Source organism: Cygnus olor, assembly GCF_009769625.2.
Source record: "Cygnus olor isolate bCygOlo1 chromosome W unlocalized genomic scaffold, bCygOlo1.pri.v2 SUPER_W7, whole genome shotgun sequence".
Classification (NCBI taxonomy): domain Eukaryota; kingdom Metazoa; phylum Chordata; class Aves; order Anseriformes; family Anatidae; genus Cygnus; species Cygnus olor.
Genome location: NW_024429078.1, coordinates 2,013,233 through 2,039,365, shown reverse-complemented (window position 1 = coordinate 2,039,365; position 26,133 = coordinate 2,013,233). Strand labels below are relative to the sequence as shown.

Below are 26,133 nucleotides of genomic sequence, written 5' to 3'. Positions count from 1 at the left end.
GCCCATATGCTTTACTCCTCAAAACATATGTTACAACTGCAGCGAAGAAATGTTTATCAAAACTCCCGTGACCATTACTGCACATAAGATGGAAGACTGGTTACAGAGTGGGTGGAAATGGATGTAACTCTGAAAGAGTCTGTTTCTGGAGTTATACACAATATGAATATCCAATTATGACTAGTTCATTGGGCTCTTCATATAAAAATTCACACAGAACAACGAAGATTCAATCCCAGAATTTGAAAGTTAGGGCACTTTTGGGGAAGCCAGGTTTCTGTTTGTTTGCTTGCTTGTTTGTTTTAAACTACTGTGCTAGTCCCCAGGATAGACTGGGTGAGCTGGCAGTTGGCCTCAACCCTGTGATTAACATTATTTTCTGGAAGGGTGTTGTGGTTTAGCCCGGCTGGCAGCCAAACACCACACAGCCGTTCGCCCACCCTCCCCCCTCCCTCTCCGGGATGGGGGAGAGAAACGGGAAAGTGAAGCCTGTGAGTTGAGATAAAGACAGTTTATTAAGACAGGAAAATAATAATAATAATAATAATGATAATAATGATGATGATAATAATAATAATAATAGTATTAATAGTATTAATAGTAATAATGTGTACGAAATAAGTGATGCACAATGCAATTGCTCACCACCCGTTGACCGATGCCCAGCCTATCCCCGAGCAGCCGGGCCCCCCTCCACCCCGGCTAGCCACCCCTATATATTGTTCAGCATGACGTCAGATGGTATGGAATACCCTTTTGGCCAGTTTGGGTCAGCTGTCCTGGGTCTGTCCCCTCCCAGCTCCTGCTGCATCCCTAGCCTGCTCGCTAGCAGGACAGAGCGAGAAGCTGAAAAGTCCTTGGCTTGGTGTAAGCACTGCTCTACAACAATTAAAACATCAGCATGTTATCAGCGCTCTTCTCATTCTAATCCAAAACATAGCACCCTGCCAGCTACTAGGAGGAAAATGAACTCTGTCCTAACTGAAACCAGGACAAAGACTTATGCATTTCTCTCTCCTTTTTTTTTTTTTTTTCCCCAAGGGTTTAATAATAGTTACTGAATCATGAGGTTTTTTAATTTTCATTTTGTCCTCACCAGTGGAGTATCTACTACCGTTGCCTTTCTGCTCCTTTTACCTGAGTTAATTTGCTTTGCCGGAAAGGTGTATGCGCGTGATCCTGATCCAAGGCCCAAATGCATTCCTTTAGCTATAAAAGAAAAGAAAAAACAGAGGGGGGGAAATATTTCAGTGAAACACTGACAATAACACTTAAATGAATTGCATCAAATCTAACCTATGAATTTACTATTTCCCTCATGCACTTTAATTCCTACAGTGTCCCTCGCAAGCGGAGTCCGTTGCTGCCACAGCAATGAATGGCCAACTTCAGCTAGTTCAGGCATCGGCAGCAGTTTAGCTGCATTCAGAGAGCAAAACTGCAGCACAGAGCATCCCTAGCCCAGCCTGCCGGTTCTGTGGGCTATATAAAACATGTCCAAAAGTCTGGGTAAATACACTAATGTTCAGCACACACAGAGCTCCACGCTACTGTGGACCTGCTGCTGCCTGCACCATAGCTACCTAGTTTTTAGTCAGATCAGGTGTACAACAGACTATTCTGCAGCTTGCATGGCAGGTGTACACTGGATTCATAGCCCTGTAACATCCTAAGAACAGAGCTTTCTGAGCTTTATCTCTTATAAATTCCTTTCTTCTAAAAGAAATTCTCTCCCTTCTGAAAATGTAACAAAATACTGCTGTTTAGATAACAGCAGTGCAAATTTCTTATGCCACTGACAATATTTAATATTTTCATACCAGAGCTTTTTCATATGAGCTAAACAAAGGCATATTCCTCCCCATACTCATTCTAATCTGCAGTCTAGATATTCCACCCATGCACACTGTAAGTGTGGGTACGCTGGACTCTGTTAGAAGGCAGATGATCTCTTTCCTCCTCACACCGGTGCAAAGCCCCACACCCCACCAGCGGGGAGAGCACGAACCAGCACCAGTTAGCTGTGGGGGGAGCTGGGTTCAAGCCCAGTTTAAGGCCATGCTCAGAAGGCAGTACAGATGCAGCCTGTCTGTCTGCATAAATGCTTCAACGTGGCCTTTGAGAGGCTAATAAATAAGAACTATACACAGAACTTTTAAAACCAGCAGAACATGTGCAGCTAGCTACACCTATGCCTTTCACAAAACACATCAGATGTTCTCCTTGCTAGCAACCATCAACAGAGGTAGCCAGTAGTCCTGAAGAAACATCTCTTGATTTATTACCAGCCTTGGATAAGATGTCATTTTCAAACAGAGGTTTACACTTTTTTCCCCACGTTTCCACTGGAATAAGCAGAATAGCATCACACTGCATATCAAGCCTGGATGCTCTCTAAAACCAGCAGAAGTGGACTGTATAGCCACGAGACAAGTCATTTATAAGATTTATCACAGGAAAAATAAGCAGATGACAGTATTGTCATGGTGATACTGATACTAGCATGAAGCAGCCTTCCTACATTTAAAGGAACAACACCCACTTGAAATTACACCTATTTCTTTCTTTTACCACATTTTATTAAAAAATCACACCTCTAGCAAGATCGAACTATACTGCTTCTCATAATTGCAGTATCTGAGTATCCTACCTGAAATCACCACAAATATTTAAACTAGTAGCAAACTACAAACTTTATGTATTTTAAGGCTAGAAGAGAACAGTATGATCATGAAAGACAGGGCCAGGTTTTACAGGCTGCAGGCTTACCAACAATGCCTTTTATAGTTAATTCAATCACTACTTCTAGACTGCCTAGGTACTTACTCTGTAAAAATGCACACACTGATTTTAAAGTTCCTTTTAAAACAGTCTCACAAACCTACATTAAACCTCAGTCCTCAGGAATCACTTCTGTTCAAGTCCCGATTCCCCACGACTCTGTTATTCGTCGGCAAGTACTCAAGAAATCACGAAGTATGCAAACATTCACTTTACAAGCTATCTCCCAGTATGAGTGCTAATATTCCGCAGCAGGAAAGTCTTTGTGCAAGAAAAGCATTCTCCATTCTCAAAACAGAGGGAGCCACCTATTTACTGCATGCTAAGAGCGTCTACAAGGTATGGCTGTGTACAGCAACTTCTGCACTGCTGACTCATACTCACTGATTGCAAATCACCTTCATCTCACTTAGAGAAGCCCTCAGTCATCAGTGAGCTTTGTTCCTTTTAATTCGAAGGAGGTGCAAAGTCTTCTGCACAATTTCTACTTAGAGGTGCTTCTGCGGTATATTAAATAGCATTTTTCTGCTCCTTGTCCCTCTTAACATAACTGCGTACATTTATATGAGAAGATGGTTTGCGTTAAGAATGCATTTCTTCCTGTTCCTTTTTCTCCCACATGTGCATGCTAGTTCCTGGTCTCTTGAGTATTTAAGCCCTTTGCTCCTGATTTGACAGAGAAGTCTGAGTTCAAGTGGTGAAATACGCAAAAGGAACAGATGTGCTTTTATGAAACATATATGTTAATCCCAAGCCAATATTCTCTGAAAGTAAAAGGGACAAACTTTCTACATAAAATATGAGACACTTGGCATGCTATAAGTAACATTTTCTATACTGTGTTTACCCAACTGGCTGTAAGAATCGATCAAAAAGACTTTATTTTCATCACAAAATCTTTCCCCTCTTAAATTGTCTTTCAGGCATGAGACAAATTAAACTGAAAAAACTTAGTACTCTGGATATTTTTTGCCCTCCATTGAATCCATATACATATTATTCCATAGTTCATTTTTATCCAAAAATCAATTAATTACAAAACCTTCCTCAGACATGCTAGTAGCTTACTGCTAAAAGACCTTGGTTTATTTCTGCTCTTTCCATTTTTGTTTGTCGATCTGAGTATCTGGCATCAGCTGCCCTTTTACTGCCAGCCAAGTCAATGAATGATATCCTAGAAAAAAAAAACAAAGTTGCATTTATCTTAGGGGCTTCTTTTTTTTCTATTTCCTTTTTTTTTTTTCCTTTTTTTTTCTTTTCCCTTTTTTAAACCACAGAGAAGCAACACTTGAAATCAGAAGAATGATTAGCAATAACTACCTTTGAACAAAGAGAAACACCTGATGGAAATATCTGAAGCATCAAAATAAGCGTAGCAGCAGAGCAGCGTCAGAGCATTCTGGCACTAGCACAATCATAACAGAAAGTACAATTGCATGTGATGAACTGACTGTTGCACCATATCTTCATCTTTGTCCAGCTATTTCTGGAAGAGCTCTGACTTCTCTTATGGACATATTTTGAGATCCTTTCCCCACTCCAGTTCCACCTCATTTTCAGTACCAGAAGAAAAAAAAAAAAAAAAAGCACACATGCCACACCTACATAACCACATACACTTCTATTTCTAAACTGCCTGTTATGCCTTTTCCTCTCTTCACTATTTGTGGCTCTTCCATTTTGCCTTGTATTTAAAATAAGATCCTGGGAAGCTAGACTGCATTGTAGTTGCTGTAGGGGTGTGCCAACACATTTTTTGACACTCAGCAGTAACGTTGATACTTAGACCTCTATCCTCAGACCTATTTCTTGGGGATGTTTAGTCTGGAAAAAAGATGACTGAGACACAATTGCAGTCTTAATGGCTGCTACAAAAGGAAGTAAGCTGCTCTTTTTGTCCGGTGCAAATGGCATCAGAGTCACATTCTCAAATTATCAGAGGGTTAGATGAGGTACTAGTATTCCTCTGACCAAAGGTAAACATCTGTAATGGAATCATCTCCACCTGGGCTAGTCACCCCAGGCTCCCTTTGTAGTCAATTACAGGAGAGAAGTGCTTTTATGTCAGATGGATTTGCCTCTGTTTTTGGTGACTATGCAGAATGGGATGAACTGGATCCCAGAAATGACTTTCTTTACACTGACTTCAAAGGTGATGAGCTCACATGTGGATGTGTCCATTGCAGACATCTACCTTTGGGCAGATTAACGCCCCAGACAGGAAAAGCTTTTTAACACTGAAGATGAAGGGATAGATTTGATTGACAAATTTCTTCACTGGAAATTTTTACAAGCAAGTTTGACAATCCTCTCACAGATGTGAATTAAGCACGACCCCTTGGAGCAGAGAAAGGACTATGAAACTTCTTAAATTCCCTTTGAATTGTATCTTCCGATTTAACTCACAGATGCCCACAAACTCAATACCTCCTCTTAGGCTGCCTCCCTGATGTCCCTGAGGTCAATCTCCTCATCAGTCCTGAACAGTCCCAGTTCTAGTCTTACCTTCCAAATGTCCTGTTGGTTGTATCTTTAATTTGGATTTGGATGATAGCATGAGATCGAGAGGAATCCGAATTGACTCCAGTAGCTCCTGTGCTACGTTCTTTCCCCCCCTTCAAAATCACCTGCAAAATAAGGGGGACAAAATCCAATAAAAACACAGTCTCTCAGAGATTTTGCCCTCATAAAATGAAGTTATATCAGGAGCAATGCTTCATTACAGCCTTGAAATTCTGGTGCAAGACAGATGTTAAGTTAGACTGGATCCCTTCCAATGTTTCTGTCAGAACTTTGGATATGGATTTGTTTGCAGTGACACTACGGAGCTTAGAGAGTATAATGCAGACAAGAAGTTGCTGCATTGCACATTTACCCCGGTTTGCAAAATATCTGGACTATAAAATCAAAAACAAACGTATGGAAAAAAAGAAAAAGATTGCAGAGAGAATCTAAGAGATTTGTGGGATTGACAAGTTTTTTCACCCCATTTTCTCATATAACAGATTGTGGTGGTTTTACCGTGCTAGGCGGCTGAACTCCACCACAACCACTCTCTCACTCCCCCCCTCCTCAGAAGAGGAGGGGAAGAAGTAAAGGAAAGAACAACTCACGGGTTGAGATAAGGATAATTTAATTAAAGGGAAAAAATAATTATTAAGGAAAGATTATTATTAATTAAACAATTTAACTAAAGGGAAAAAAGGGAAAGGGGAAAGGGAGGCGGAAAGGGAAAAAACAAAACAAAACAAGTAAAGGCTGTGTGGAAGTGCAGAGGAAAGAAATTACTCTCTACTTCCCACAAATGAGCGATGCTTGACCACGTCCTTGAAGCAGGGCCTCAACACATGTAGCCTGAGCACCAGCTTAGCTCACGTCACTGTTGCACTTGCCTGGTTCCTTGCAAAGTTGACCTGTCGTTGATCGTGCAGTGTCTTCCTACAACATATAACTTAGATTACAGATTAGTTTTCTCCCAAGGTTAAATCTCCTTGAGGCACTCACCTGATATCCTCATCCTTTTGCATGACCCACCAGGTATACCCTGGTCCTTGGGCGAAGACAATCCCACGAGTGGGTTTGCCTTTTCCCATGGCAGGAGCAACCCACACCGCCTTCCCCATCCACTTCCCTACATGCACTACAGGGACTTTAGATTCTCCCACAGTGTGTAGGGGTTTTGTTTCAGCAGGACCAGGACGGCTGTCAGACCCCCTGTTGTTAACTAGCCAAGTGGCTTCTGGTAGATTTATGTCCCATTGTTTCCACGTCCCAGCACCCAATGCTCGTAACATAGTCTTTAACAGTCCATTGTACCTCTCGACCTTCCCAGAGGCTTGTGGGTGATAAGGGATGTGATACACCCACTCAATGCCATGCCTCTTGGCCCAGGAGGTGACAAGATTGTTTCCAATGACTCCCACTGTCAGACTCAATTCTCTCTGGCATACCATGACGCCACAGCACTTGTCTTTCCAGGCCCAAGATAGTGTTTTGGGCCATGGCATGGTTTACGGGGTATGTTTCCAGCCACCCAGTAGTTGCTTCTACCATGGTGAGTATGTACCGTTTGCCTTGGCGGGTTTGTGGGAGTGGTCCGATGTAGTCAATCTGCCAGGCCTCACCATATTGAAACCCTAGACACCTTCCCCTATTCCAGGGAGATTTTACTTTCATGGCTCTCTTGATTGCAGCACAGGTCTCACACTCATGGGTGACCTGTGTGATGGCCTCAATGGTCAGGTCCACCCCTCGATCACGAGCCCATCTGTATGTGGCATCCCTCCCCAGATGTCCTGATGTTTCATGGGCCCATCGAGCTACAGACAGCTCACCCTTACGTCCCCAGTCCAGGTCCACCTGAGCCACTTCAATTTTTGAAGCTCGATCCACCTCTTCGTTGTTCTGATGTTCTTCAATAGCACGACTCTTGGGCATGTGGGCATCTACATGATGTACTTTTACAGCCAGGTTTTCTACCCGGGCAGCAACATCTTGCCACAGGGTAGCAGCCCAGACAGGTTTACCTCTACGCTGCCAGTTGCTCTGTTTCCATTGCTGCAGCCACCCCCCACAGAGCATTTGCCACCATCCATGAGTCAGTGTAGAGATACAGTACTGGCCATTTTTCTCTTTCGGCAATCTCTAGGGCTAGTTGTATGGCTTTCACTTCTGCATACTGACTCGACTCGCCTTCCCCTTCCATGGCCTCCACAACTCGTCGTGTGGGACTCCACACAGCAGCTTTCCATTTCCGATGGCCCCCTACCACACGGCAGGATCCGTCAGTGAACAACACATACTGCTTTCTGTCTTCTGGCAACTCATTGTATGGTGGTGCCTCTTCAGCACGGGTTACCTCTTCTGTCGGTACTCTGAAATCTGCCCTCTGGCCAGTCCATGATCTCTTCCAGGATTCCTGGGCGGTTGGGTTTCCCCATTCGAGCCCGCTGTGTAATTAACGCTATCCACTTACTCCACGTAGCGTCGGTTGCATGGTGTGTAGTGGGGATTTTCCCTTTGAACATCCAATGTAACACAGGTAGCCGTGGGGCCAAGAGGAGCTGTGCTTCTGTACCAACAACTTCTGAAGCAGCTCGAACACCCTCACATGCCGTGAGTATCTCTTTTTCAGTTGGGGTGTAATTGTCTTCTGGTCCTCGATAGTCCCGGCTCCAGAACCCCAGAGGTCAACCTCAAGTTTCTCCTGGGGTCTTCTGCCAGAGGCTCCAGGTGAGCCCATGCTCCCCAGCTTCAGTGTAAAGTACATTTTGCACAGCTGGTCCGGTACAGACAGGCCCAAGGGCTACGTCACGAGCTATTTCTTGTTTGATTTGTTCAAAGGTCTATTGTTGCTCGGGGCCCCACTCGAAATAGTTTCTCTTTCGAGTCATTAGATATAGAGGACTCACAAGCTGACTATAGCCTGGAACATGCATTCTCCAGAATCCCACAAGGCCTAGGAAAGCTTGCGTTTCTTTTTTGCTAGTTGGCGGAGACATTGCCGTTATTTTGTTGATCACATCCATCGGAATATGGCGACGTCCATCCTGCCATTTTACCCCCAAGAACTGGATTTCCTGTGCGGGTCCCTTGACCTTACTCTGTTTAATGGCAAAACCAGCTTTCAGGAGACTTTGGATTACTTTCTTCCCTTTCTCAAAAACTTCCTCTGCTGTGTCACCCCACACGAGGATGTCATCAATGTACTGCAGGTGTTCAGGAGCTCCCTCTTGTTCCAGTGCAGACTGGATCAGTCCATGGCAAATGGTAGGGCTGTGTTTCCACCCCTGGGGCAGTCGATTCCAGGTGTATTGGACACCCCTCCAAGTGAAAGCAAACTGCGGTCTGCATGCTGCTGCCAAAGGGATGGAGAAAAATGCATTAGCGATATCAATTGTGGTGTACCACTTGGCTGCCTTTGATTCCAGTTCGTACTGGAGTTCTAGCATGTCCGGCACTGCAGCACTCAGCAGTGGTGTGACTTCGTTCAGGCTGCGATAGTCCACCGTTAGCCTCCACTCTCCATTAGACTTTCGCACTGGCCATACGGGACTATTAAAGGGTGAGCGAGTCTTGCTGATCACTCCTTGGCTCTCCAGATGATGAACCAACTCATGGATGGGGATCAGGGAGTCTCGGTTGGTGCGATATTGCCGTCGGTGCACTGTTGTGGTAGCGATTGGTACTTGCTGTTCTTCAACCTTCAGCAATCCTACAACGGAAGGGTCTTCTGAAAGGCCAGGCAGGGTAGACAGCTGCCTAATCTTCTCTGTGCTCAAAGCAGCTATGCCAAAAGCCCACCGGTACCCTTTTGGATCCTTGAAGTACCCTCTCTTGAGGTAGTCTATGCCAAGGATGCATGGAGCCTCGGGGCCAGTCATGATGGGATGCTTTTGCCACTCATTCCCAGTTAGACTCACTTCAGCTTCCAATACAGTTAGCTGTTGGGATCCCCCCTGCCACTCCAGAGATACAGATGAGTTCTGTCCCTTGGTAACCTGATGGCATTAAGGTACATTGTGCGCCAGTGTCCACTAGAGCTTTGTATTCCTGTGGTTCCAATGTGCCAGGCCATCGGATCCACACAGTCCAATAAATCCGGTTATCCCTTTCCTCTACCTGGCCAGAGGCAGGGCCCCTCTAGTCCTGGTTGGAGTGTCTGCCACTTAATTCTTGCAAATGAGAAGCAGAGGTCCCTTCATCAGGGTCAAGAATAACATCAGCCCTTCTACTGCCTCTGGGGAACTGCCCAACAGAAACCAGAGCAGCATTTTTCTTAGGAGCCCCTCTTCTTGCTGCTGTATTTCCTTGCAGTTCACGTACCCGGGCAGCTAGGGTTAAAGTAGGTTCACCATCCCACTTCCTCATATCTTCCCGTGGTCACGCAGATAAAACCACAAGGTGCCACGTGGTGTGCGTCTTGGGTACTCTCTCCCTCGAGCAAGAAAATACTGATTCTTAGTGGCTGAAATATCACTCCGTCTGGATGAGGAGGGATATGCTCGTTCTACGAGGTGGTCAAGCCTTTGGGACAGTTTCTCCACAGCCGAGACGCTGGCCCGTAGCGGAACAGAGAGGTTGTCTTCATATTTTTGAAGCTGGCAGGACAGAGTATACACTGTTGGTCCCATCCCCTCATCCCAATTAAATACTGCCAGCGTACTGGCATGTGATGATGGTGCACTCCGCACCAATTTACGCCACATGGATGCTGTGCACTGGACTTCATTGGGATCTTTAGGTGTCTGAGTGTTGTCCAAATCACTATAAACCATCTCCAGCACAGCTAATTCCCGCAGATGCTGGAGACCTTTATCCATAGTGGCCCACTTGCCTATTTGATATACGATATCTTCCTTGTGGGGATACCTTTCTTTCACAGCTGCCAGGAATCGCCTCCAGAGGCTGAGATCCTGTGCCTCTCTCCCAATTCCTTTGTCAGTTACCATTTTTCTAGAGAGGGATCCCAGCTGCTTGGCTTCATTGCCTTCTAATCGTTGGCTATTGGCCCCAGTGTCCCAGCATCGAAGCAGCCAGGTGAGGATGTGTTCACCTGGGTGTCAACCATAATCCTTTCATATTTCTCGCAACTCACTCAGGGATAGGGATCGGGTGGTTTCTGATTCATTTATGATTGCCGTCTCTTCTTCCTGCTGTTTTTGTGATGGCTCTGCTTTAGAGCTGCCTGCCTTTTCCCCTTCTCCCTCCTTCTTAGGAGGAGCTTCTTCCCTTACTAAATGAGCTGACTTCTGTTTCCATTGTTTCGACTTGACTATGGGGGCGACTGATACCATAGTCGGTTGGTCCTCTGGGTCAGCCACAGCGTGTGTTATCTGGTCATCAGATTCAGAGACCTCCTCCCTCCCTTGAGGGTGCTGGACGGCATTAAATAGTGTTTGATAGGCATAAGCCAGGACCCAGCACAGTGCTGAAAGCTGTCGTTCTCCAGCACTGTCAGGGTCAGGGCATATGACTCTCAAACATTCTATCAGGTTTTTAGGATTTTGCACTTGTTCAGGGGTGAAGGTCAAAACTATTGGAGGAGACACCCGTGACAGGTACCTGCCTATATCCTCCCACACACCTTGCCACCCACCACCAGACTGTTTCGGGACAAATTCCCGGGTAAGCTTTCTAAACAATCGATTAACCTTAGAGAGAAGAGGAAACCCATTATTCAGAATTAGAAATAGCAATATATGGGTTATACATGGATATTCAAAATACTCAAAAACTGTTGTAATTAGCCCACTGATTGGAGGGGGTACCATTCATAAACTGACTTCCAGATGAAGAAAGGAAGGCAGTGTAATTCTGAATATTCTCTAAAAGATAGTTTCCATGAGACCCAAATGATAACAGTGCAGAGCCTGAATGCCAGATTAAATTCAAGGCCAGTGCTTGGCAGCACAGCGAATTTAAAAAAAAACACGAACACAGATTGTAGCACACTCTCGGATCGGATATAGAGGAGAAAGGAGAACATGACACGGATTACATGACACATGATCAAACAAGCAAATATTAACAGGACATTGAACATGGTGACTAGCAAGTAAGTGTGTTAGTTGTAAGAGTTTTAATCAATTCTATTGTTATCTCAACCCTTCGAGCCCCACACTGGGCGCCAAAAAGGACTGTGGTGGTTTTACCGTGCTAGGCAGCTGAACTCCACCACAACCGCTCTCTCACTCCCCCCCTCCTTAGAAGAGGAGGGGAAGAAGTAAAGGAAAGAACAACTCACGGGCTGAGATAAGGATAATTTAACTAAAGGGAAAAAATAATTATTAAGGAAAGATCATTATTAATTAAACAATTTAACTAAAGGGAAAAAAGGGAAAGGGGAAAAGGGAGGGGGAAAGGGAAAAAACAAAACAAAACAAGTAAAGGCTGTGTGGAAGTGCAGAGGAAAGAAATTACTGTCTACTTCCCACAGATGAGCGATGCTTGACCCCGTCCTTGAAGCAGGGCCTCAACACATGTAGCCGGTGTTCGGGAGGACAGACGTTTTCGCAACGAGAGCCCACCCCTCCCCTCTTCCTCCTTTTTCCACCTTTTATTGCTGAGTGTGACATCATATGGTATGGAATATCCCTTTGGTTGGTTTAGGTCAGCTGCCCTGGTGATGTTCCTTTCTCACTTTTTTGCCCACCCCCTAGGAGGGTTAGAGAGAGTCCTGATGCTGTGCCAGCACTGCTCAGCAGCAGACATAACACTGGTGTGATACCAGTGCTGTTCTAGCTACAAGTGCAGAGCACAGCACTGTATGGGCTGCTGCAGGGAAAGTTAACATCCCAGCCAGACCCAGTATACAGATGGGTACTGTTATCCAGAAAATTATACACAAAACACCAAAACCTTTCTCCATCTCAATAACTAAAAGAAATTATACCAGAGGAGTAAGGAACAAAGTTAAAAGATCAAAAGCAAAAGAGCAAAGGCTCCTTCAAGACATAACTCTGGATAATCCACTTCTGCAAACTTTTAAGGACTATTGCTAGAAGTCTATCAGCAACTGCAGGAGGACATTCATAAAACAGAGTCATTAATTTTGATTCTGGTTTTAAGAACAAATTTAAATATTATCTACCAAAATCAATACGTTCTCATTTGACAGATGTGCATTATTCATGCCTTTCAGTGGCCAGTTCTCAACCAGTAACCTAACCAACTGCTGCAGCTCCCAAGCATTACGTTAGTGCTAAATGCAGCTAATTTCTGAACCAAGGCCAAAATCAATGAATGTTTAATAACTTGGGATGTATTCAAGACTCTTCCCATATATCTGTTGCAGACTATTCAGAAGCTCTGAGTCAAGCTAGTGACATTTCTGTGTTCAAAAGGGCCTGTGGACAATATAAAATTAGTTTTTTGCCGAGATACCTGTGAGAATAAAGTCATTTAATAGCTCTTCTCTGTGTGCAATGTGATAATACAGAGGAATGTGTTAATCAACCTCATAGCAGATTTACACTCTAATTTACAGAAACATCACCAGCATGTCCCGAAGCTTGGAGTTAATGAGGATAAAGAACAAAGTTAAATGGAATATAAGTGAGAACGCCAATTTTAATGAGTCAATTACACTATCAGGTGCTTGTAATTTACAGTTCCTTTCTGAGAAAGGAGTTAAGCTATTCAAAGTTAAGCTAAACAGAAGACAGATTTAAACAGCTTTCTTGCTGCAGGACAGTGCAGGAAATTTCCCATCGCTCTTGCTGGGCTCAGCCAGGCAGGGAAGGAAAACCGAAGCTTTGCTCGTGCTGAATGTCAGCTACTGTTTAAAGATCCTAATTTCACACGGCTGCTATTACCCATAATTTTCTAAGCAATGTCTAAATCCTCGTTCAGCTCAATATTTCTTAAGTATTTTCTGGTTTTTAGTTCTAATAATTTTCAAATTTATATCTTTTGTCCCACTCCCATTTATTTTTTATACAGAAATGTTCATAGAAGCCAAAGAAGTCACACTAGGAGAAATACACAGATCCACCTTCCCTTGCTGGAACGCTATTTAATTTCTGGAATAGTGACAGCAGTCTGTTTCTTGGCAAAGATCTTTCCATAAGGAGTGGCAGCAGAAGCAACAGCTGCAGATCAACAGCTTGTGTGTCTCTAATACAAGCCACACTGACCCACCACGCTTACTTATTAAGGAACTATTAACAGTGCTCCTCCGTGTTCTGCTTGAGGTTACTAACTTCAGAACCTTAAAAAGAAGCATCCACATGTATGACACAACAATGTTAATTGTCTTCTCTGCAAATGACTTATCTCACAAATCCATAAATCAGGCTGTAGAAGACAAAATAATGACAAATATTGAGGTTACCTCCAACAGTAGGTCTACAGAGTCCACCTGGACCTCCCGGAGTCCAACTATTTGAACAACATGTTTGCTATCTTCTCTTGCAAAAAGTCTGAAAATGAAACATCACAGAAACAAGATTTCTGAACTCTCAAATAGCAGCAATGAAAACACCCTTCAGTGCTATGACACTATGTGAACAAGCAATCAAGACTACCGATTAGAGGAGAGGTACCACAGTCATTCATTTAATTTCAGACCTAAAGAGCTATTTCATTTTTAATATGTACCACTGAAACTTCACTGTTAAACAGACACTAGCACTGCATTTCTGCTAGTTCAGGAATATAAAAAAGCAGAGGAGTAAATTACCATGTCTACATTTTAGAGTTCCTGTCTCTCATTGAACTGCATCTCAGACCTTCTGTAGGAAGTTCAGACTGTATAAGTTATGCTCTGTTCAAGTTCTCAAGATTTTTGCACAGGAATTTGAAGCAGCTCCCATAGCCATAGAGTCAGAGTCCAGAGCAACTCTGCTGTGAATCACACAGAAGTGGTACAGTATACTGGAAGGATACAGGCACGAGGCTCATGGAAGGAAGCTTAATCTCCTCTTTCAATGACATGTAGTATAGCTAGCTTACTCTGACTCTGTGGAGCTGCTTTAAAATCCTGTGCAAAAATCTTGAGAACTTGAACAGATGCTCACTCCCTGAGGCAGAAAGCCTCCCTCTTGAGCCTGCCAGTGTGCTCTGAAGATAGCGCTTTCAAGGATGCTAAAGGCCTTCAGCTGACAGGGAATGTTCCTTCAAGACCACTCTGAAAAGATTTCACTGCAAAAACCTTAATTGACTGTTGTTGTATTTAGAGATTTCAGCCCACAGTGCTTTTTTTATACTGAGCATGTAGTGAGTTATCCTGGTTTCCATTCCAGATGAAGCTCCTCTAAGGGAGTACACATCTATCCGAACAAGTCTAGGGCTGAGGTGCTACTGCTGAGGGTGGTGGCAGCATCACCTGCAAAGGTGCACTCAGTAAAGGAGCTCAGTAAAGGACTCTGCAGTGTCAAGCACAAGTGGGACATCAACAGCATCTTCCGAGACGGCAGTGGCTGGAACTGCAGCCCCACTGGCACAGCAGGAGGGACAGGCCGAGGTTATGTTTGAACAGGGAGAGACAGGGACTCTACAATGGTTGGCATCAGAACTTCTGGTCACAAGAAGGCTCTTTCTCTGCCTACGGGATGTTCAGCTATTATATTACTGTAGTGTAAGCAAAACCATATGAGCTCATACCTCAGTCATAGGTCCTTATTCTTACTTATTTTTGCCCCAAAGCAATATAAACCAGGCGTCCTGTCAATGCAACAGTATTTAGTGCCAGATTCTGCCTTCCTGTAAGTATTTCCTAAGAACAACCCTAATTAAATACATAACAATTTATTATACATGGTAATATGCTAAAGATAATTGCATGAAACAGTAACAAACTGATTCATAACCCTAGGTTTATAGCAATACATCTTTTTATTTCAATACCTCTTCCTTCCATTTAGCAGGTCATAAAGCTGTCCAGGCTAGGTTTCATAAAAGCTGATCAAAACAAGTAGATCCTTCCTTGACTGTGATGCTTCCTGGTGTCTGAAGATGGCCTTGGCAGCCAAGGCATAGAGTCCCGGGTTCCGGTGAGTACCTATCATAGTGGAAGTCTTGCCAGCACCAGTCTGCCCATATGCAAAGCAGGTTGCGTTGCCTCTGTAAAGATAACCTACATTTTTAGTGCCACATCTGATTTATTCATGTCTATTAAAAGAAATTCTGCAAAGTCAATCTCTCTATATAGCTAGCTCTTATCAAGGAGGTTTGGTTTGCTTCCCCACCTGGGAAACTGCAAAAACACTCAACAGCGATTCCCAAGCATGTCCTATGGAGAGCTGGCATGTCACAGAGTGCTGGCTCTCTTCCTTTTTTTCCCGATGCCAAAATACATTTAAGGAAGCCAAGAATTCAATATTATTCTTCCAGCTGTTTAGATGCTGCAGAAATATTGTAGGATTATGAATGGGAATCCTACTGCTTATGAATCACAGAGAAAAAGGGCTGTGACATGAGGTGCAAATCAGCCACAAGTCAGGTTTTGTGTCAACACACATTGTACTTGATGAAGATTAGATCTCATCAATGTGTATAAATACCTGAGGTGTGGGAGACAGAGGGATTTGGCCAACCTCTTTTCAGTGGTTTGTGGGGACAGGACAAGGGGTAATGGCCACAAGATGGAGCACAGGAAGTTCCGCACCAACATGCGAAAGAACTTCTTCATGGCGAGGGTGACGGAGCACTGGAACAGGCTGCCCAGGGAGGTTGTGGAGTCTCCTTCTTTGGAGATATTCAAGGCCCGTCTGGACGCCTACCTGGGCAGCCTGCTCTAAGGAACCTGCTTTGGCAGGGGGGTTGGACCCGATGATCTTTCGAGGTCTGCTATTACCCTTATTTTTCTAAGCATTGTCTAAATCCTCGTTCAGCTCAATATTTCTTAAGTATTTTCTGGTTTTTAGTTCTAATAATTTTCTAATAATTTTTAGATCCTTCAGATCTAAAACGATAAACCAGGTTAGCTCTGGTGTTAAGCATGTTAATAAAGTATATGGGTTTGCCACCACAGGGTAATCGGGGGCGATCGGCTCCAGGGCAGACGCGTTCTGCAGCGGAGCGGGGGATCGGGACAGGCAGGGCTTTTTTTTCCGGCATCGAGGCCACTCGAGGGAGCCGCCAGGACCCGGCAGCCCTCGCGAGGGAGGCTGACGAGGCGTAGGCGGAGCCAGCAGCGCCCCCTCCCCGGCCGTTCAAAAGCAGCCCCTAGGGAGCGCGAGGAACAGGGCAGGCGAACACGGCGTGGCGCGTCAGAAGGGTGGGGCGCGGCAGTTTGCGCAGGCAGGGCGGAGAGGGCAGAACGGTACCCCCCCGCCCATAGGGACAACTCCTCTAACGGCACTCTCCCGTCAGCTGGGCTGCAATGGTCTACACCAGGCAGAGTGCTCTCTCTAGAAAGTCTGTAACCACCCAGACTGACTGCCTGATCAAAAATGCGACAGTTCAGGTCTCTGGATGCAGGGAGTGTCTGAGCCTGTTGCTGCCATCTGAGGGAGGCAGAGGGACTGTGTGTGTGAGGTGCGAGGTGGATGACCTGGTCCGCCTGGTGTCAGAGCTCAGGGAGGAGGTGGAGAGGTTGAGGGCTATCAGGGAGTGTGAGCGGGAGATAGACTGGTGGAGCAACTCCCTGCAGGGCCTGAAGGAGAGGTACCGGGGTGAGGCACCCCAAAAGGGGGTGGACCCCCTGCCCTGTTGGGCAGAGGGTAGGGGACCTAGGAGTTGAGGAGGAATGGAGGCAGGTCCCTGCTTGACCTCGCAGGTGATGCCCCCCCCCCCCCCCCCCCCCACACACACACACACACCGGCCCCACCTTCCCAGGTGCCCTTACATAACAGATTTGAGGCCCTGGAGCTTGAGAGACTGGTGGGTGAAGATGAGGTAGAAAGTCTACCCAGGAGGATACCTAGGGCGAGGAGGTCGACTCCATGCCTCAAGACTGCCTCCACCAAGAAAGATAGAAGGGTAATTGTTGTAGGCGACTCCCTTCTCAGGGGGACAGAGGGCCCTATTTGTCAGCCTGACCCTACCCATAGGGAAGTCTGCTGCCTCCCTGGGGCCAGGGTCAGGGATGTTGCCAGAAAGCTTCCCAACCTGCTTCGCCCCTCTGACTACTATCTGCTTTTGATAGTCCAGGCTGGCAGTGATAATATTGAAGAGAAAAGCCTGGAGGCTATCAAAAGGGACTTTAGGGGACTGGGATGGTTAGTGGATGGAGCGGGGAGTACAGGTGGTGTTTTCATCCATCCCTACAGTAGCAGGGAGGGGTACAGGGTGGACACGGAAAGCCCACCTGATTAACACGTGGCTCAGAGGCTGGTGCCAACACAGAAATTTTGGTTTTTTTGACCATGGGGCGCTTTACTTGGCGCCCGGCCTGATGGCCGCCGACGGGTCCCTATCTCTAAGGGGAAAATGGATCCTAGCCCAGGAGCTGGCAGGGCTCATTGAGAGGGCTTTAAACTAGGTAAGAAGGGGGACGGGGCTGAAATAAGGCCTGTTGGAGCTGTGCCAGGGGGAACAATGGCAAGGCTGGGGGAGAAGGCAATTGCCCAGATGAAGGGCATCTACACTAATGCATGCAGCATGGGTAACAAACAAGAGGAACTGGAAGCCATTGTGCAGCAGGCAGGCTATGACTTGGTTGCCATCACGGAAACGTGGTGGGACCACTCTCATGACTGGAGTGCTGCAATGCCTGGCTATAGGCTCTTCAGAAGGGACAGGCAGCACAGAAGGGGTGGTGGTGTGGCTGTCTACATTAGAGAGTGTTTTGATGTTGAGGAACTTGAGGCTGGGACTGATAAGGTTGAGTCTCTGTGGGTTAGGATCAGCGGGAAGGCCAACAAGGCAAGCATCCTGGTGGGGGTCTGTTATAGACTGCCGAACCAGGATGAGGAGACGGATGAGGAGTTCTACAGGCAGCTGGCAGAAGTTGCGAAATCGTCAGCGCTTGTTCTCGTGGGGGACTTCAACTTCCCAGACATATCCTGGAAGCACAACACAGCACAGAGACAGCAGTCTAGGAGGTTTCTGGAGAGCGTGGAAGATAGCTTCCTGACGCAGCTGGTTGGAGAGCCTACCAGGGGAGGTGCCCTGCTAGACCTTCTGTTCACAAACAGTGACGGACTGGTGGGAGATGTGGTGGTTGGGAGCTGTCTTGGGCAGAGTGACCACGAAATGGTAGAGTTCTCTATTCTTGGCGAAGCCAGGAAGGGGACCAGTAAAACCGCTGTCTTGGACTTCCGGAGGGCTGACTTTGAGCTGTTCAGGACACTGGTTGGCAGAGTCCCTTGGGAGGAGGTTCTGGAGGGCAGAGGAGTCCAGGAAGGCTGGGCACTCTTCAAGAAGGAAATCTTAATGGCTCAGGAGCAGTCTGTACCCACGTGCCCCAAGACAAGTTGGCATGGAAGAAGACCGGCCTGGCTGAACAGAGAGTTGTGGTTCGAGCTTAGGAGAAAAAAGAGGGTTTACAATCTTTGGAAAAGAGGGCGGGCCACTCAGGAGGACTATAAGGCTGTTGCGAGGCTGTGCAGGGACAAAATTAGAAGGGCCAAAGCTCATCTGGAGCTCAATCTGGCTACTGCGGTTAAAGATAACAGAAAATGTTTTTACAAATACATCAACACCAAAAGGAGGACTAAGGAGAATCTCCATCCTTTACTGGATGCGGGGGGAAACTTAGTTACACGGGATGAGGAAAAGGCTGAGGTACTCAATGCCTTCTTTGCCTCAGTCTTTAGCGGCAAAACCAGTTGTTCTCTGGATACCCAGTACCCTGAGCTGGTGGAAGGGGATGGGGAGCAGGATGTGGCCCTCACTATCCACGAGGAAATGGTTGGCAACCTGCTACAGCACTTGGATGTATGCAAGTCGATGGGGCCGGATGGGATCCACCCGAGGGTACTGAGAGAACTGGCGGAGGAGCTGGCCAAGCCGCTTTCCATCATTTATCGGCAGCCCTGGCTATCGGGGGAGGTCCCAGTTGACTGGCGGCTAGCAAATGTGACGCCCATCTACAAGAAGGGCCGGAGGGTAGACCCGGGGAACTATAGGCCTGTTAGTTTGACCTCAGTGCCAGGGAAGCTCATGGAGCAGATTATCTTGAGTGTCATCACGCGGCACTTGCAGGGCAACCAGGCGATCAGGCCCAGTCAGCATGGGTTTATGAAAGGCAGGTCCCGCTTGACGAACCTGATCTCCTTCTATGACAAAGTGACGCGCTTAGTGGATGAGGGGAAGGCTGTGGATGTGGTCTACCTTGACTTCAGTAAGGCTTTTGACACCATTTCCCACAACATTCTCCTCAAAAAAAATGGCTGCTCGTGGCTTGGACTGGCGTACGCTTCGTTGGGTTAAAAACTGGCTGGATAGCCGGGCCCAAAGAGTTGTGGTGAATGGAGTCAAATCTGGTTGGAGGCCGGTCACTAGTGGAGTCCCCCAGGGCTCAGTACTGGGGCCAGTTCTCTTTAACATCTTTATCGATGATCTGGATGAGGGGATCGAGTGCACCCTCAGTAAGTTTGCAGACGACACCAAGTTAGGTGCGTGTGTTGATCTGCTCGAGGGTAGGAAGGCTCTGCAGGAGGATCTGGATAGGCTGGACCGATGGGCTGAGGCCAACTGCATGAAGTTCAACAAGGCCAAGTGCCGGGTCCTGCACCTGGGGCGTAAGAACCCCAAGCAGCGCTACAGGCTGGGAGATGAGTGGCTGGAAAGCTGCCTGGCAGAGAATGACCTGGGAGTACTGGTTGATAGTCGGCTGAATATGAGCCAGTCGTGTGCTCAGGTGGCCAAGAAGGCCAACAGCATCCTGGCTTGTATCAGAAGCAGCGTGGCCAGCAGGACTAGGGAAGTGATTGTCCCCCTGTACTCGGCTCTGGTGAGGCCGCACCTCGAGTACTGTGTTCAGTTTTGGGCCCCTCGCTACAAGAAGGACGTCGAGGTGCTCGAGAGAGTCCAGAGAAGGGCGACCAAGCTGGTGAGGGGTCTGGAGAACAAGTCTTACGAGGAGCGGCTGAGGGAGCTGGGCTTGTTCAGCCTGGAGAAGAGGAGGCTCAGGGGCGACCTTATTGCTCTCTACAGGTACCTTAAAGGAGGCTGTAGCGAGGTGGGGGTTGGTCTGTTCTCCCACATGCCTGGTGACAGGACGAGGGGGAATGGGCTAAAGTTGCGCCAGGGGAGGTTTAGGTTGGATATTAGGAAGAACTTCTTTACTGAAAGGGTTGTTAGGCATTGGAATGGGCTGCCCAGGGAAGTGGTTGAGTCACCATCCCTGGAGGTCTTTAAGAGACGTTTAGATGTTGAGCTTAGTGATATGGTTTAGTGGAGGACTTGTTAGTATTAGGTAAGAGGTTGGACTGGGTGATCTTGGAGTTCTCTTCCAACCTAGACGATTCTGTGATTCTGGGTAAGATTAACAGCTCATAGATCCTGTACGACCCGATATGATCCATCAGGTTTTCGAACAGGTAAAATGAGAGTGTTGAAGTCAGACTGGCACTCTTTTAGCAACCCTAATTGTAAGAAATTTTCAAGTATCGGGCTAATTCCTTCTTCACTAATTTCCGTTTTAGTTTCAGTAGCCGTCATCATCAAACTCAACACTTCCACATACCTTTGATCATTTAGCTCCAGAATAATCTCCCCATTTTTAAATGAAATGGTTGCTTGTAATTTTTCCAATAAATCTTTCTCTAGGAGTGACTCCGGAGAGCTGGGCATGTATAGGAACTTATGAATGCCCCACTGTTTCCCATATTTATATTTCAATGGTTTGCAGAAATATGCTATTTCAGATTGGCCAGTTGCCCCCTTCATTACAATGTAATCATTCCCCACTGGTACTAATGCTTTATTTAAAACTGAATATGTTGCCCCCGTATCCACCATAAGCTCCACCTCTTTTCCCTCCTTCCCCAGCTTCATTTTTTATAACCAGCGGATCTGCTGGGGTAGATTTCTCCGGTCTTCCCCAGTCATCTTTTGCATGCGCGACCACCACCTCCCTTCCCCGGTTCCCTTTTCCATTTCTTTTCTGTTCGTCTGGGCATTCATTTTTCCAATGCCCAAATTTCTTACATAAGGCACATTGATCCTTGCCTAGCTGGGGCTGTTCCTGTCTAGGCCTCCTTTTTCCTTCTTCCCTAATAACGGCTATCAGCCTCTTCTGCATGTTTAATTGAGGAAGATAAAAGTCCTCTCTCCTTCCAAATTGCCCCGTATGCACGCACCACACCAAAGGCATATTTCAAATCTGTCCAAATGTTTGCCAGCTCAAAAGCTCTTATGCCTGTGTGGGTTTCTCCATGGGCAGTGAAAAACAGGCTCTTTGGGAGCTGTTCCAGGCGTGGGTCTGAGCTACAGGGTCTATTCGTCAGGAGCGGGTTCGTCCGGCTTGGGACCCCCTGCCCCCCCCCCCCCGAAATCAGCTGCTCCTGCATGGGCTCCTCTCCACGGGCTGCAGCATGGACATCTGCTTTGCCGTGGTACACCATGGGCTGCGGGGGGGGGGGGGCAGCCTGCTCCACCAGGGGCCTCTCTGTGGGCCGCAGGGGGGCTTCGGCTCTGGCACCTGGAGCACCTCTGCACTGCACTCCCCCTCCTCTGCACTGACCTTGGTGTCTGCAGGGAGGTTTCTCACTCCTCACTCTCCCAGCTGCTGTTGTGCAGCATTTTTTTTCCTTTTCTTGGATGTGCTCTCAGAGGCACAAACTGCATTGCTCATGGCTCGGCTCTGGGCAGCGGTGGGCCCCTTTGGAGCCGGCTGAAACTGGCCCTTATCTAACATGGGGCAGCTGCTGGATTCTTCTCACAGGGGCTACCACTGCAGCCCCTCCCCACTACCAGAACCTTGCCATGTGAACCCAATACACTGAGGCAGCTAGGCCATTACTGGCCTGTAAAGTATCAGGGATTAAATTAACTAATGAAACCCTAAAAGTGATGGGGGTAGAAGGGGCTGGGATAACAGTGCCACCTTTGGGGGATACCAAGCTGAGACTAGGGATAAAATGATCTCTGGGCAATTACTGTATGTACCCAAGGCAGGGACTAACTTGTTGGGAAGGGATTTGATGATGAAATTGGGCATTCAAATAGTAAATTGTTAGACTGGAATAACAGTGTTATTAATGGGGTGCTCTCAGGCCCTGAGAGCAAAGATATATTTGCCTTTGAGTGGAAAGACCCTGAAATGGGGCGGAAGCAGCAACACAGATGGACAGTTTTACCTCAGGGGTTTACAGGGCCACCAATTTATTTGGGCAAGTTCTAGAAGAAATTTTGGAGCAATTCCAACCTCCAAAGGAGGTGTTACTGTTACAATATGTGGATGATCTTTTATTGTCAGGACAGGAGAAAACAGTTGTGAAGGAAGCCACTAACAAGCTATTCAACTTTCTGGGAAAACAGGGCTTGGGAGTATTGGAAAATAAATTAAAATTCGTAGAAAGAGAAGTCAAGTATTTAGGGCATCTAGTGTCTGAGGGGGAATGAAGAATAAATCCAGAGAGGATTCAGGGAACTGTTGAGCTACCTCTACCCAAAACTAAATAGAACTAAAAAGTCTTAAGAGAAAGAGGTTTTTAAGGAATTAGGAGTCACAAAGTCCAAAGGAAAACAGATACTCCCTGATGGGAGAGAAATGCTGAATAAAGTGCTAATGAGGCAAATATTAACTGTTTTACATCAAGAGGGTCATTGGGGAATTCGAGCAACGTGTGACACTGTGCTATGGAAATATGTATGTGTAGGAATATATATACTCTGGCTGAACAAGTACGCAGGAGTTGTGTAGCATGTCAAAAGGTAAATAGGAAAATTATCCGCAGTCAGCCCAAAGGGGAGCGAGAACCAGGAATTCAACGCTTCCACAATGTACAGGTAGATTTTACAGAACTCCTTACAGTAGGTAGATTTAAATACTTGTTAGTCTTGGTCGATCAATTGTCAGGGTGGGTGGAAGCTTTCCCTTCAGTATCTGCTACTGTGAACATAGTAACTAAAGTAATTACAAATAATTCCCAGGTATGGAATTGTTGAAAATATTGACTAAGTTCTGGAAACTCAGCTTCCCCAAACAAAGTGCTTACCTTTGTCACTTCTCCGAATTCAAACTGCACCAAGAAAAGATGTGGGAGTTTCACCACATGAAATATTATTTGGATTGCTGTACATGGACAAAGGGAATGAATTACCTCAATTTGAGACAAAAGATGCTTTTCTTAAGAACTATATACTGGGGCTGTCGTCCTCTTTGTCATCTCTCAGGACCTGTGGATCATTAGCTCAAACCCCAGTCTTGGAAGCCCTGATCCATCCATTCCGAGAAGGAGATTGTGTTTTGATGCGAACATGGAGGCAATTGAAACTGCAACCTGAGTGGGACGGACTGTTCCAAGTGCTCCTGACTACTGAGACGACAGTAAGAACGGCTGAGAAAGGGTGGACTCATACCTGGGTAAAAGCATCAGTTAACCCTGATACCTGAGAGACTGCATTAACAAAGACTTCTAAGGTTAAAACTGTTGAAATTATCTATTGTAAGCCTTTAACTTCTCCTTAGAAGAATTCTTAATGAAATAATGAGTAAAAGGGATTGAATTATACGAAATTGGGGTGTTTCCAGGGAACACTCCCTGGAAGTGGGAGAAGGGGGGGTATTTAATCCCCACCAGAGGAATCCTTATTAGTTTGTGATTTTTATTGTTTTTCTTAATTATTATTTCTTAATTATTATAGGGGTGTATATATATATAGAAATGATGTATTTTAAGTTTATCTTGGTAATACCTATTCTCAATGGTTTAGTGATAGGATGGAGGGAAAAATCAGCATTTCCAATTAATCCAGAACATCTCTCGAGTTCTGTCTCGAAATAATTGTTGGATTTGCACCCAGATGCCTAGAAAGACTGAAAAGGCCTTGCCCCTGATTGCTATTTCCAGCAGCAACTGTGTCTGGATTCTCTAGATTTCTAAAAACGACAGATCATAGTCCCGGGAAGGACTAGATTTTGAAGTTGAGCTCCCTACACATAATCCTGGCTACGATATACTGTGTTATCAAAAGTGCCTTTTAAACAACATTGATAGAAACTCAGGGGGCAATAGTACTGCCCCTGGGTGTATTAATATTATCCATGAAGTAGGGAATGATCCATACTGTACCGAATATGGTAGCCACGGGAATGCTAATATACATAATGCACACCAGGTACAACATGAGAATCCTGTAACCGGATGGCCTGTCCCAAATGGCAAGGGGTGGTACTGGCTATTTGGGTTGCCCCTAGGATGGAAGGGAGCTTGCACCCTGGGGGCAATAATTCCAAATGTAACTATTATTGAAGACCCACAAAGCCAAAGCTCCCTTGAGACCACACGCAGAATTAAGCAGACTCTAGATAATCCTCTAGTAAAATCCTCTGGCATTTCATAGTTTTGCAAGGTGTTTTTTACCTTGGTTAGGGGTGAGTGAATTAGAAAACGCCATTGTAAATATCTCAGCTATAATTGAAGAACTAGAAAATAACAGTCTGGATGCAAGAAAAAGGCGATAACAAGTTTGTCAAAAATAGTACTCTGGAATTGAATGGTATTAGATTTATTAATAACCTCACAAGGAGGAGCGTGCACTGTCATTAATGCTAGTTGCTGTATATATGTAGATCAAATGGGACAAATTTGACTGATCTCAAAAATATTTGGGGGGAAAAAAAAAACGAAAAAAAAAGATCCTACGTAGAGTGGCTCAAGATGACACTTCCTGGGGATTTAGAAACATTTGGGAGAAACTAACTTTGTGGTTACCTGAATAGAATTGGCTCAAACAACTATTTGTTGGTATTGTAATAATAATGGCATTGTATATCTATCATCCCCCGTGACATCCAAAGAAAAATATTGCACCTTAATGTTGGAAAAACTCAAGAGTGCGGTATGTGAAGAGGTACAAAAACAACAATAGGAGTAAGAAAAGAAGAGGGGGGAATTGTGAGAAACTAAGTTGTGGTTTTGCAGTAGAATATGTTTTTGAAGTAGAGTGTGTTTTTGCAGTAGAAAACTAACCTTCTGTATTCAAAGGTAGTTGCGTAGTCATAACAAGGAGAAATGCTAAGTAGATAAGTGGACAGTAGAAGGCCTCACTGTTCCAAAATAAGGTAGAAGCTTGAGAAAAACAGGATGAGCAGTGTGAGAACAGTAAAACAAAGGTCACAAGTTCTCAAAACATAAGAAAGGAGAAAAAAAAAAAAGGGAAAAAGGAGAAATTAAAGGGTTGATCAAAAATATTGTACATATATAGTATAGAGGGGCGTCGAGTAGCTTGTGAACCTGTAGTACTCAGCCAATGAGGAAATAGGGGAGGTGATCAGGTGTCGGGTAATAGGGAATAAAAGGTTATGATATGTTTACTATAATGCGCTCCTAATTGGCAGGATGCCCGCCATTGCAATCGCGAATAAAATAGCTTCACAGAAGATCCTGTCTGAAGAAAATTATTGAGATTTTTTTTTTTCTAACACAGCTGCACACGCTGTATTGCCAGATAACACACAAGTTCATAAAGCAGCATAAGAGCCATAAGCTGTAGTAGTTTTGTGGCAGAGAATGCAATTATACAAAGCAACCTTTATTATTATTATTATTATTATTTTATTGTATTTGAGAATTTTTTCTTGCTAATTGTTGGTCACACCCTTCCATTATTTGCCCCTTGTAGCAGGCAATCATTTTCTGGCTAGCAGAATTCTGACAATCATGCCAGGCCTCCCAGCAGTGGGTGAATAACTTAAGACTACTGGGTATATTTCACAGCATGACCTTGCTTTGAGCAATGCAATTAGCTTGGACTTCCCATATCAGTTTCTCTCCTCCTGCTTTCAGATGGTT

At 45.6% G+C, this 26,133-nt stretch overlaps 1 long non-coding RNA gene across 1 annotated transcript; it reads right to left on the bottom strand.

Moving 5' to 3' along the window:
* Positions 1–1,011: 1,011 nt before the first annotated feature.
* On the bottom strand, positions 1,012–15,274 carry LOC121063023. Its single transcript, XR_005815788.1, has 5 exons — positions 15,130–15,274; positions 13,616–13,703; positions 5,287–5,408; positions 3,824–3,955; positions 1,012–1,209 (listed from the first exon to the last, which is right to left on the bottom strand). It is a non-coding gene; the product is annotated as an uncharacterized LOC121063023 (long non-coding RNA).
* Positions 15,275–26,133: the final 10,859 nt, after the last annotated feature.